This window comes from Haematobia irritans, chromosome 1, assembly GCF_050003625.1.
Source record: "Haematobia irritans isolate KBUSLIRL chromosome 1, ASM5000362v1, whole genome shotgun sequence".
Lineage (NCBI taxonomy): Eukaryota > Metazoa > Arthropoda > Insecta > Diptera > Muscidae > Haematobia > Haematobia irritans.
This window is the reverse complement of record NC_134397.1, coordinates 151,421,488-151,434,684: the sequence shown is the minus strand read 5'-3', so window position 1 is coordinate 151,434,684 and position 13,197 is coordinate 151,421,488. Positions and strand designations below refer to the sequence as shown.

At 35.9% G+C, this 13,197-nt stretch overlaps 1 protein-coding gene across 1 annotated transcript in view; it reads right to left on the bottom strand.

Annotated features, from left to right (window-relative positions):
• Positions 1-5,485, bottom strand: part of LOC142222025 (uncharacterized) — a 681,854-nt gene extending 676,369 nt beyond the window's left edge. The window contains exon 1 of the mRNA XM_075291949.1: positions 4,856-5,485. The gene's annotated coding sequence lies outside the window, so the exon portion shown is untranslated. The remainder of the gene's footprint in view (positions 1-4,855) is intronic.
• Positions 5,486-13,197: the final 7,712 nt, after the last annotated feature.

Here is a 13,197-nt window from a genome sequence, read left to right as displayed (position 1 = left end):
TCACAGGAATGTGGAACGCCGTTCGGACTCGGCTATAAAAAGGAGGTCCCTTGTCATTGAGCTTAACATGGAATCGGGCAGCAATCAGTGATAAGAGAGAAGTTCACCACTGTGGTATCACAATGGACTGAATAGTCTAAGTGAGTCTGATACATCGGGCTGCCACATAACCTAACCTAACCTATGGTTGCCACTTGAGCCAAAAATAATCTACCAAGATTTTATTTCTATAGAAAATTTTGTCAAAAGTTTATTTCTATAGAAAATTTGGTTAAAAATGTATTTCTGTAGAAATTTTTGTCAAAATTTACATTCTATAGAAAATTTTGTCAAAGTTTTTATTTCTATAGAAAATTTTGTTAAAATTTTATTTCTGTAAAAAATTTTGTCAAAATTTTATGTCTACTTTGTCAAACTGAATTATATACGCATTGGATCGATCTTTTTTGATTTAATATATACCACGTATGGACTTACATACAATTTAGAAGATGGTGTTAGGAGTTTTTAAGATACCTTGCCATCGGCAAGCGTTACCGCAACTTAAGTAATTCGATTGTGGATGGCAGTGTTTAGATGAAGTTTCTACGCAATCCATGATGGAGGGTACATAAGCTTCGGCCTGGCCGAACTTACGGCCGTATATACTTGTTTCATATTAGGACCTACTTTATTCAATGCGGATATTCAAATGTGGAGGTTTTTTAACTACATATACCAATGTTGCTTTTATCAAAATATGATATGTGATATATTTAATCAGCATGGCATCTAAAAAACTTATGCGAGTCGAATGCAGCACTTCGTCAAATGATTGACAAGTTCTCATAAAATTTTCTTACATTGGTTCTTACACCAATAAGGAAAAATTTTTGAGACTATAAAAGAAACGCATTTTGTTGAAATTTGGAAATTCTTTCTAGTTACTCTTATTACATCAAAAAACTTACTTTTCACTTCATACGAAGTTCTTTTGATATAAAAAAATAGTTTGTGCAGTTTTCGCGCTAAATTAAAATTTTGTGAATTCTACGGGATATAAAAGGAAAAATAAAAAGGTATATACAGTAGTAAGTTCGGCGGGGCCGAATCTTAAATACCCACCACCATGAATCCGATATTATAGTTTCCTTTGAAATTTCAGGAGGGTTTGGTGACAGATATTCACGCAAGCAGAGCAGTTCAACCAGTATATTTCCCGTATATACATTTTAAGATTTTACCTATGAAGACTATATCAGATTCTGGATTTATAAGAACCATTTTTGTTTGAGTTTTAGAGGAATCTTTAACATCTCTTGTAAGTGTGGAAGAAAATGATAAAATAACACCTTCATTTAATATCTAAAATCTGCAGGTTTTCACCCCCATTTTTTAAATGATTACGAGAAGTAAAATATGGAGATACATTACATTCAGTTTCAAGAAATTCTCATGATCAGTGCGGCTTCTATACCCTCAAGAAGTGAAATCGGTCTATATGGAGGCCTTACCAAATGGACCGATAAAAACTCAATCCGATACACTTTTTTGTGACTTTAAAGTAATAGTATATTTACAATTTCAGGCAAATCGATAAAAACTACAGTTTCTAGAAACCCAAGGAGTTAAATCGGGAGATCGTTTTTATGGGTTCTATACTACAGCAGGGACCGATACTCACCATTTTCGGCACACCTCTTTATGGCCCTAAAATACTTCTAGATTTAAATTTTCAGGCAAATTGGATAAAAACTACGGTTTCTAGAATTTCAAACAATAAAATCATTTCTTGCACACCTACTTAACATATAGACCTAAAAAATTCCAAAATTTTTAATTTCAGGCAAATTGGACAACAACTACGGTTTCTATAAGCCCAAGAAGTGAAATCGGGAGATCGGTCTATATGGGGGCTCTACCAAAACATGGACCTATACTCACCACACCTCTTTATGGCCCCAACATACCTCTAGATTTCCAATTTCAGGCAAATTGGACAAAAACTAAGGACTCTAGAAGCCCACGAAATAAAATCGGGAGATCGGTCTATATGGGAGCTAAACCAAAACATGAACCGATACTCATCATTTTTGGCACACCTCTTTATGGCCCTAAAATACCTCTAGATTTCCAATTTCAGGCAAATTGGATAAAAACTAAGGATTCTAGAAGCCCAAGAAATATGATGTTTAATCTTGTTTAATAATGTCGTATTGTTCGAAACGTCTTTGCATATATTTATGCATTTTTTATATCATCCACCATCGAATGGGGGTATATTAACTTTGTCATTCCGTTTGGAACACATCGGAATATTGCTCTAAAACCCCATAAAGTATATATATTCTGGGTCGTGATGAAATCCTGAGTCGATCTAAGCGATCTATAGCCCCCATATAAACCGACGGTCAGATTTGCCTTCCGGAGCCTTTTGGAGGAGCAAAATTCATCCGATCCGGTTTAAATTCGGTACATGGTGTAAGAATATGGCCTCTAACAGCTATGCAAAAATTGGTCCACATAGGTCCATAATTATATATAGCTCCCATATAAACCGATCCCCAGATTTGGCTTACGGAGCCTCTAAGAGAAGCAAATTTCATCACATCCGGCTGAAATTTAGTACATGGTGTAAGTATATGGTCTCTAATAACCATGCAAAAATCGTTCCATATGGGTCCATAATTATATATAGCCCCCATATAAACCGATCCCCAGATTTGACCTCTGGAGCCTCTTGAAGGAGCAAAATTCATCCGATCCAGTTGAAATTTGGTACGTGGTGTTAGTATATTGTCTCTAACAACCATGCAAAAATTGATCGATATCGGTCCATAATTATATGTAGCTCCCATATAAACGATGCCCAGATTTTACCTCGAAGCCTCTTGGAGGAACAAATTTCATCCGATCCGGTTGAAATTTGGTACGTGGTGTTAGTATATTGTGTCTAACAACCATGTAAAAATTGGTCCATATCGGTTTATAATTATATATAGCCCTTATATAATCCGATCCCCAGATTTTACTTCGGAGCCTCTTGGAGAAACAAATTACATCCGACCCGGTTGAAATATGGTACATGGTGTTAGTATATGGTCTCTAACAACCATGTCAAAATTGGTCCATATCGGTCCATAATTATATATAGCCCTTATATAAACCGATCCACAGATTTTACCTCGGAGCCTCTTGGAGGAACAAATTTCATCCGATCCGGTTGAAATTTGGTACGTGGTGTAAGTTAGTGCCGCTAACAGCTATGCAAAATTGGTTCATATCGGTCTATAGTTATATGTAGCCGATGACCAAATCCAAATGGTCCAAATCGCCAAAAATAATCTACCAAAATTTTATTTCTATATAAAATTTTGTCCAAATTTTATTACTGTAGTAAGTTGTCTCAAAATTTTGTTTTTATAGAAAATTTTGTCAAAATTAAATTTTTATAGAAAATTTTGTCAAAATTAAATTTTGTCAAAATTTTATTTCTGTAGAAAATTTTGTCAACATTTTATTTCTATAGAAAATTTTGTCAAAATTTTATTTCTATGTAAAATTTTGTCCAAATTTTATTACTGTAGTAAGTTGTCTCAAAATTTTATTTTGTCCAAATTTTATTACTGTAGTAAGTTGTCGCAAAATTTTATTTTTATAGAAAATTTTGTCAAAATTAAATTTTTATAGAAAATTTTGTCAAAATTAAATTTTGTCAAAATTTTATTTCTGTAGAAAATTTTGTCAAAATTTTATTTCTATAGAAAATTTTGTCAAAATTTTATTTCTATATAAAATTTTGTCAAAATTAAATTTCTATAGAAAATTTTGTCAAATTTTATTTCTATAGGAAATTTTGTCAAAATTGTATTTCTATAGAAAATTTTGTCAAACGTATTTAATCGGCCCATATGGACTAACTTGCAATTAATTCGATTGTGGATGACAGGCTTTAGTAGAAGTTTCTACACAATCCATGGTGGAGGGTACATAAGATTCGGCCAGGCCGAACTTGCGGCCGTATAAACTAGTTTTTTTGTTTTTGCTGTAGCACACATAGATATTTATTGTATACCCAGTTTAGTTCACAAAATTTTTGAGACATACTTGAGATAAGGAAACTTTATTGGGCTGTTGAAATATACGAAAAAAAAATGTAATTTAGATATTTTTAATCGGTTCTGATTTAAGCCTTTTCTTCTTTGTTTGACCTATTTCTTTGCAGGATAGTGTAACCCATTTAAATTGCAATTAATCAGTTTGGAATGTAAGATTTATATTTCTTTCAAATATATGCTCTAATATAAGCTCATAAGAAAGTCAATTTTATGCGGGAAAAAATACAAAAACCCTAATAGTGTTGTTTACTAGGCCTGAGGAACATATTCAAAACAGAAGGATGCCAGACAGACAGACCATGGTGATGGCGATGATAATGATGATGTGGTGTATAAGTACCTTTTTTCTGCTGCTTATGAGAATATAAAAAAAAACAAACACACACACAAACACAGGAAAAACGAACAAAAACGAAATTTAGGTTAGACAAGGAAATATTAGCTAGAGCATCAGTAACATAATCAAAAAAGTACAAAAAAAACCCAAAACCACACTCAAGAAGTAGGAAGGCAAACATTGGAAAAACCAAAAAAGGAAATTCGCATAATCAGCATTAAAGAAGAATTCAAAGAAAAATATCAAAGCAACTAAAGAAGCGAAAGTCGATACCACGAGGTATCATACAAGAGACATACTACATAAACCGAAAGAGTTTTCTTGTTAGGCGGGGGCATTGGCAGAGGATAGTGAGAACGATGCTCTAAACCATATTGTTTCCATAGGAAGACAAAAAAAGACTTAAACCTAGTATATTTACTTGGAAATGACCGGGGCCGGTTATTTTAGAAGGCCAAACGAATTTTTTCGATTGATGACGAGTGAAGAAATTGTATTAGGTATAACAGCCAAAACAGCATCAACCTTGGAGTAAGACAATACAAACTTCACAAAAATTTTGTATTATGTTTGGGAGATTTTTTTTGTGTGGTTTGCTTCCATTTCCCTTATTTAGAACAGAGAATTTTTTGTTATTTTTTTAATTTTAATAAAAGCTTTTTTTCAATCCACATATGTTTCCCTTTTCCGGTATTTTTATTTAGCACAATTTTTTTTATTACGGAGGTTTTGTTACAATTATCTCTTTTTTTTTTTGCTTTAATTTGGCAAACAACCTTTTCCCATTAAGTTGTTTTCTTTTTTTGGCATCACAAAACACTTTTTCCTCATTAACCTTTAATACCTCAATTCATTACATATGCATTGTATTCATTATTCATTTATGATTTCATTCATTATCCACTGTAAACATTTTGACCGATTCCCTACATTCATTTTTTTCTTTTTGTGGGTTGCATATGCAGAGAACAAGACAACATACGCGAGCGACACCTTATCGCAGAACATACAGCAGCACTGAATTTACTAAATTCCGTTACCGTCGTATACAACGTTCGTTAGACATCTACTGACGAAACTACAACTACTTGGGGCCATCTGAAAAATTCGCAGTAACAATGGCCAAACAATCGTAACATGGGCCAACAACAAATATCTTGGCATATTCTCGCCAATATAGACAATCGGTATTTCTCGGGCTAAATATTGCAAAAACATTATTTCGAAATTCGACATATACGACAATTCGAACGAGAGAGAGAGAGAGCAACGAGAGAATGTATCATGGGAAGAGTAAAAAATGACACACATAAACTATGGGTACACATTCACTATGAGATGCTCTTTTTCTCATTGTCATAGACAAATAAAACAATTAGAGATAAGAGAGAGAAAGATAACCAAGAACTGTTTCTCTTTGGTTCTTCGAAATAGCGGTTAAGTATGGTCATGGTTAAAATCGAAAATCGAAATGTTTTCTCTTTCATTCAATATTTAAGAGTATTTAACGAAACATTTATAACAGTTTGTCTTTCCCCAAAACAGAAATCACATTTCGAAGCTCAGCCGAAAATCACAAACAAAAACAAACACTTCATAAATTTAACATCGACTACGGCTGCTATTTAACTTGACTAATTATGCAAAAAGAAAAATCTAATTTGCAAAAAAAAAAAAAAAACAAAATACAAACGATAGAAATCATTTCCGTTCTAATGTGAATAACCACGAAACATTTTCCAAGTAATTGCTCATTGAAGCTAAACGATGGCACGCAAGGCTTTCAACTCCAAACCCTCTCTACCCGTTTAACACACCCGCACACACACACCTAAACGCCCATATTTATCCATATGTTCATAATTACTCATACTCCATGTATGAAGGTCTTAATTACATTTCTACCATATGGGGTACCACAAAACAATTTGGAGGTCATATTCTCGGTATTCCTATGCTCAGAGTGAGGAAGAGATATTGTGTTGGTGAATGTGTGTATGTGTGTGTGTGTGATTGTGTGAGTGCGTGCGTGTTATGATCAAGATAGTTATTAAATATGCAAAATTTAAAAAGCCGTAAAATATTAATTAATTTAAGAGATTAAAAGCAGATGAGAAAATATTAATTTGGGTGGAGCCCGTTATAATAGTCCACATTACTTTTTTATGCCACAAACACTAAGCTAGAAATGTGGGAATTTTATGTGAGAAGTGGTGCAATTTTTTTTCTTGTTTCTGCTTCATAATAAAAACAGATGACGGGATTTAAGAAAAAACTATTCGTAGTTTAACAATTTGGCAAGATTTTTCATTTAATTAAGAAAAATGTAAAAATTAACTAAAACGATGAGAAGCGAAGTATCCTATTTTCCAAATAAACACTGCTACATGAATCATACACGGAAAAATATACTTAACATATATAATATAAAAGATTATGCAATCTAAATTTTAGGATAAGCAATTTACATAGGGACACATTTCTTTAAATAAGAAATCCTAATCAAATGAACGTTCATAATTTATGCTTAATTTTTATACCCATCACGACCATAGAACTGTGATGAGGTTATAAAAAGTTTGTCATTTCGTTTGTAACACATCAAACTATAGATTTCTGACTATAAAAAGTATATATATTCTTGATTATTCTTGATTCTGACATCAGTCCATGCTTTGGTATAGCCCCCATTATGGTCAGATCTTCCTATTTGACTTCTTAAGCCCCTACACACCGCAAGATTTATCCGATTTGCCTGAAATTGGAAATCTAACGAAGTTTTAGGTTCACAAATAGATGTTCCATATATTGTGTGTGTTTTCTTGAAATTGTAAATCTAGAGGTATCTTTGGTCCACAGCCAGTAAAAAAAGCGTCGCCAAAAAGTAGTTTAACTGCTCTTTTTGTATGCGGAGGAAGCCACCGGGGTACAATTGTTAGCATTCTCGCCTTGCATACACATGGTCGTGGGTTCGATTCCTGCTTCGACCGAACACCAAAAAGTTTTTCAGCGGTGGATTATTCCACCTCAGTAATGCCGGTGACATTTCTGAGGGTTTCAAAGCTACTCTAAGTGGTTTCACTGTACGCCGTTCGAACTCGGCTATAAAAAGGAGGTCCCTTGTCATTGAGCTTAACATGGAATCGGGCAGCACTCAGTGATAAGAGAGAAGTTCACCAATGTGGTATCACAATGGACTGAATAGTCTACGTGAGCCTGATATATCGGGTTGTCATAGGACGGATATCCACCATTTCAACAACCGTTGCACTGAACATTTTGACGAATAAATAAATTTTAAATTTTTTTATGTTTTTTATTGCATTATAACGCTTATCTGGAAGGTTTGACATGAAATATTTTCAAAAATTCGCAATTTTTCTAGAAAGGGATTTAGCATTTTTTTTCGGCAAAATTTAAATAATTTGCACTATTTTATTAATTATACCCTCCACCATAGGATGGGGGGAATATTAACTTTGTCATTCCGTTTGTAACACATCGAAATATTGATCTAAGACCCCATAAAGTATATATATTCTGCGTCGTGGTGAAATTCTGAGTAGATCTGAGCATGTCCGTCCGTCCGTCTGTTGAAATCACGCTAACTTCCGAACGAAACAAGCTATCGACTTGGAACTTGGCACAAGTAGTTGATGTACGTTGACTTTTACGTATAGCTCCCATATAAACCGCAAAATTCATCCGATCCGGTTGAAATTTGGTACGTGGTGTAAATATATTGTGTCTAACAACCATATAAACCGATCCCCAGATTTGGCTTGCGGAGCCCCAAAGAGAAGCATATTTCATTCGATCCGGCTGAAATTTGGTACATTGTTTTGGTATATGGTCTCTAATAACCGTGCAACAATTGGTCCACATCGGTCCATTATTATATATAGCCCCCATATAAACCGATCCCCAGATTTGACCTCGGAGCCTCTTGGAGGAACAAATTTCATCCCATTCGGTTGAAATTTGGTACATGGTGTTGGTATATGGTCTCTACCAACCATGCAAAAATTGGTCCACATCGGTCCATCGTTATATATAACCCTCATATAATCCCATCCCCAGATTTGGCTTGCGGAGCCTCAAAGAGAAGCATATTTCATTCGATCCAGCTGAAATTTGGTATATGGTATCTAATAACCGTGCAAAAATTGGTCAACATCGGTCCATAATTATATGTAGCCCCCATATAAACCGATCTCCAGATTTGGCTTGCGAAGCTCCAAAGAGAAGCATATTTCATTCGATCCTGGCCGTGCTAACACATCTGCTTCGCAGTTCCCCGGTATGTTCCTATGGCCAGGCACCCATATTAGGTGAACATTGTACTGCTCAGCAAATCTCTCATTGAGAGATTTTCGGCAGTCGATGGACGTTTTCGAGTTAAGGAACACAGAGTCCAAGAATTTTAATGCAGGCTGACCGTCTGAGTATATATTAATGCCAATATTTGTTGGAACATTACTTCTCAGCCAATTCACCACCTCTCTTATTGCCAATATTTCAGCCTGAAAAACACTACAGTGATAGGTAATCTTTTCGCTATTCGAATTTCCAGATCTTTAGAATAAACTCCGAAACCCACTCGTCCATCCAATTTGGAGCCATATCTATATATCTTTTATCACTCGGGGTCTGTGTACACCACGCCTCACTGTTGGAAATTAGAGTTTCAAACTTTTTGTCGAAAAGTGGTTTCGCCAGAGTGTAATCCACTACGTTAGGCACATCAGGCATTATTTTGAGGACCGAACTGTGACCGTACATTTTTTCTGACCACATCGATAGCTCGCGCAACCGTACAGCCGTTGTTGCAGCTGTCTGTTTGGCCAAAATGTCTAAAGGCAATAGATGCAGTATGACTTTAAGGGAATGAATGCGCCTGAGATACACAAGCACGCTATACGCTGAACTTTATATAATCCTATCGGTTGCTGAAGTGCCGGCCACCAGACTACAACACCATATAGGATTATAGGTCTAACCTATAATGCTATATGGTGTTGTAAATTTATTGTAGGACTCAGTGTGAATCGTACAGGACAAACATCCTTCGCCAGTTTCAAGATTATATATCATTCAAAATTTTCTATAGAAATAAAGTTTTGACAAAATTTTCTATAGAAATAAAATTTAAAAAAAATTTTCTATACAAATAAAATTTTGATACAATTTTCTATAGAAATAAAAATTTCTATAGAAATAAAATTTTGGTAGATTATTTTTGGCTCGAGTCTCAACCATGATTATGAACCGATATGGACCAATTTTTGTGTGATTGGGGATCGGCTATATATAACTATAGACTCATATGGACCACTTTTGGCATGGTTATTAGAGACCATATACTAACACCACGTACTAAGTTTCAACCGGATCGGGTGAATTTTGCTCCACCAAGAGGCTCCGGAGGTCAAATCTGGGAATCGGTTTATATAAGGGGTATATATAATTACGGACCTATATGGACCAATTTTGGCATGGTTGTTAGAGACCATATACTAACACCACGTACCAAATTTACACCGGATCGGATGCTTCTCTTAGAGGCTCCGCAAGCCAAATCTGGGTATCGGTTTATATGGGGGACTATATACAATTATGTACCGATGTGAACCAATTTTTGCATGGTTTTTAGAGACAATGTAACAGGTTGGCTGATAAGTCCCCGGTCTGACACATAGATGGCGTCGCTAGTATTAAATGCATATTATTTTTATATAGTACCAACCTTCAAATGATACGTGTCTGTAGGTCAATTAGTTTGTGAGATAGAGCGTCTTTTGTGAAGCAACTTTTGTTATTGTGAAAAAAATGGAAAAAAGGAATTTCGTGTTTTGATAAAATACTGTTTTCTGAAGTGGAAAAATACGGTGGAAGTAAAAACTTGGCTTGATAATGAGTTTCCGGACTCTGTCCCAAGGAAATCAAGAATAATTGATTGGTATGCAAAATTCAAGCGTGGTGAAATGACGCCAGAAAGAGGTGGTTACCGACGAAAACATCACAAAAATCCACAAAATGATTTTGAATGACCGTAAAATGAAGTTGATCGAGATAGCAGAGGCCTTAAAGATATCAAAGGAACGTGTTGGTCATATCATTCATCAATATTTAGATATGCGGAAGCTCTGTGCAAAATTGGTGCCGCGCGAGCTCACATTTGACCAAAAACAACAACGTGTTGATGATTCTGAGCGGTGTTTGCAGCTGTTAACTCGTAATACACCCGAGTTTTTCCGTCGATATGTGACAATGGATGAAACATGGCTCCATCACTACACTCCTGAGTCCAATCGACAGTCGGATGAGTGAACAGCGACCGGTGAACCGTCTCCGAAGCGTGGAAAGACTCAAAAGTCCGCTGGCAAAGTAATGGCCTCTGTTTTTTGGGAAGCGCATGGAATAATTTTTATCGTTTATCTTGGGAAGGGAAAAACCATCAACAGTGACTATTATATGGCGTTATTGGAGCGTTTGAAGGTCGAAATCGCGGCAAAACGGCCCCATATGAAGAAGAAAAGAGTGTTGTTCCACCAAGACAACGCACCGTGCCACAAGTCATTGAGAACGATGGCAAAAATTCATGAATTGGGCTTCGAATTGTTTCCCCACCCACCGTATTCTCCAGATCTGGCCCCCATCGACTTTTTCTTGTTCTCAGACCTCAAAAGGATGCTCGCAGGGAAAAAATTGGCTGCAATGAAGAGGTGATCGCCGAAACTGAGGCCTATTTTGAGGCAAAACCGAAGGAGTACTACCAAAATGGTAGCAAAAAAATTGGAAGGTCGTTATAATCGTTGTATCGCTCTTGAAGGGAACTATGTTGAATAATAAAAACGAATTTTGACAAAAAAATTGTTTTTCTTTGTTAGACCGGGGACTTATCAGCCAACCTGTTATTCCAGGGGAACTAGAATCTGTTGGTATGCCTCTGGCTACCTGCAAGCTCTTACTGGGTGAGAAGGCTGTCATGATGGCAATGTTCGATGGAAGAATTGCAAGGGTTGTAACGACACCAAGCAAATATGGCCCGATTTAAACTTGAACCGCACACTAGATATGCTAGTGTTCTCAAGACGTCAGATATCACATCTAATATATGCTACAACGGATCGCTGCCTGATAGGCGAATTTGCAAAAACTATTGGTGCGAAGTATAATGACTATTGTATGAGCTGTCATGATGCGGAGGAAATGGAATCAATTAAACACCTCTTGTGTGAGTGTCCTGCATTTGGCGTAAGGCGTAGGAAAATTTTAATGGCATATAGCTTTAGATTACTGGCGGACCTGGAAAACGTTAACTTAAGCAGTCTGTTAATGTTTTAGGAGCAATCTGGTTGTTTCAACAAAAGAAAATTATAGTGAAGGTTCAGTGGTTAAAACTAGAAGTGCCCATATGTAATAGGTACTTTTAGTTAAATGTGGTATCACAATGGACTGAATAGTCTAAGTGAGCCTGAAACTTAATCGGGCTGCCACTTTAACCTAACCTAACCTTACTACAATCTAACTATTGAAGATGATTCAGCGATGGACACCAATTCATCTAACGTATATAGTAACTAGAGTAAACCAGAGATATTACAAAAAATACTGGAAAGCATCAAAGCTAACTTGAGTGATGGCTGCAATGACATCCAACCCTCATATTAGCCTAATTTCATTACTTTGACATCATTCCTCTGGCTTGCAAACAATGGGACTGTATTCAAAAAGTGTTCAATACGAACATTGCCTCAGTCTATCCCCATATCTGTAGGCTGTGTTAAATAACAAAGACAAGAAAAAAGTTTAGGATGTTGAATAACATGACACGCACAAACCCATCCCAGCGGCACATGCATTCTTCACTCACACAATGTCAATTTAAAGTGTCAGTCAACAAAGCATATATATCAGCAAATAGTTTATGAAACTAGCTAAGTAACTAGTTATTATTGGAATCTCAACCGGGTAGTAGGAGTTATAAAAATGGCACAGGTGGACGGACTGATGTGCTTCATAAACTTTGGGTGAAAAACTAAGTGTTTGAGCATCAAGTTTTAACACATTCTTTTTAAATATAAGCATATTATGTGTGGCACACCAAATTTTCTAAAATGTAAACATACCTAGCAAAAATTCTTATTGCCAAATAATCCTGAAGGTGCACTGAAAAAAGCTTGTTAGGTATCAAGATTTTGTTTTTACCCTAATGACTTTGGTATTGATTCCGTGACAGTGAAGCGTAGATTTGAAGCAAGGATATCTCTAAGACACAATTGTTTTTTAAAATTGAGTTTTGCAGGACCTGAAGGACCAAGGGCAATATTTGATTCAGTGAAACTGTAGCACCGGCACCAGTCCTGTGATAGGTCTGTCAGTAATAATTTATAGTATTTTTAGACCCTCCTCCATATTACTATATAAACTTTGTCATTCCGTTTGTCACACATCGAAATGTTGGTCTAGGACCCCATAAAGTATATATACTTTATTTTGGGTCGTGATGAAATTCTGAGTCGATCGAGCGATGTCCGTCCGTCCATCTGTTGAAATCACGATAACTTCCGAACGAAACAAGCTATCGACTTGAAACTTTGCACAAGTGATTCTTATTGATGTAGGTCGGATGATATTGCAAATGTGTCATATCGGACCACTTTTACGTATAGCTTCCATACAAACCGACCCCAAGATTTGACTTGCGAAGCCTCTTGAAGGAGCAAAATTCATTGGATCCGGTTGAAATTTGGTACGTGG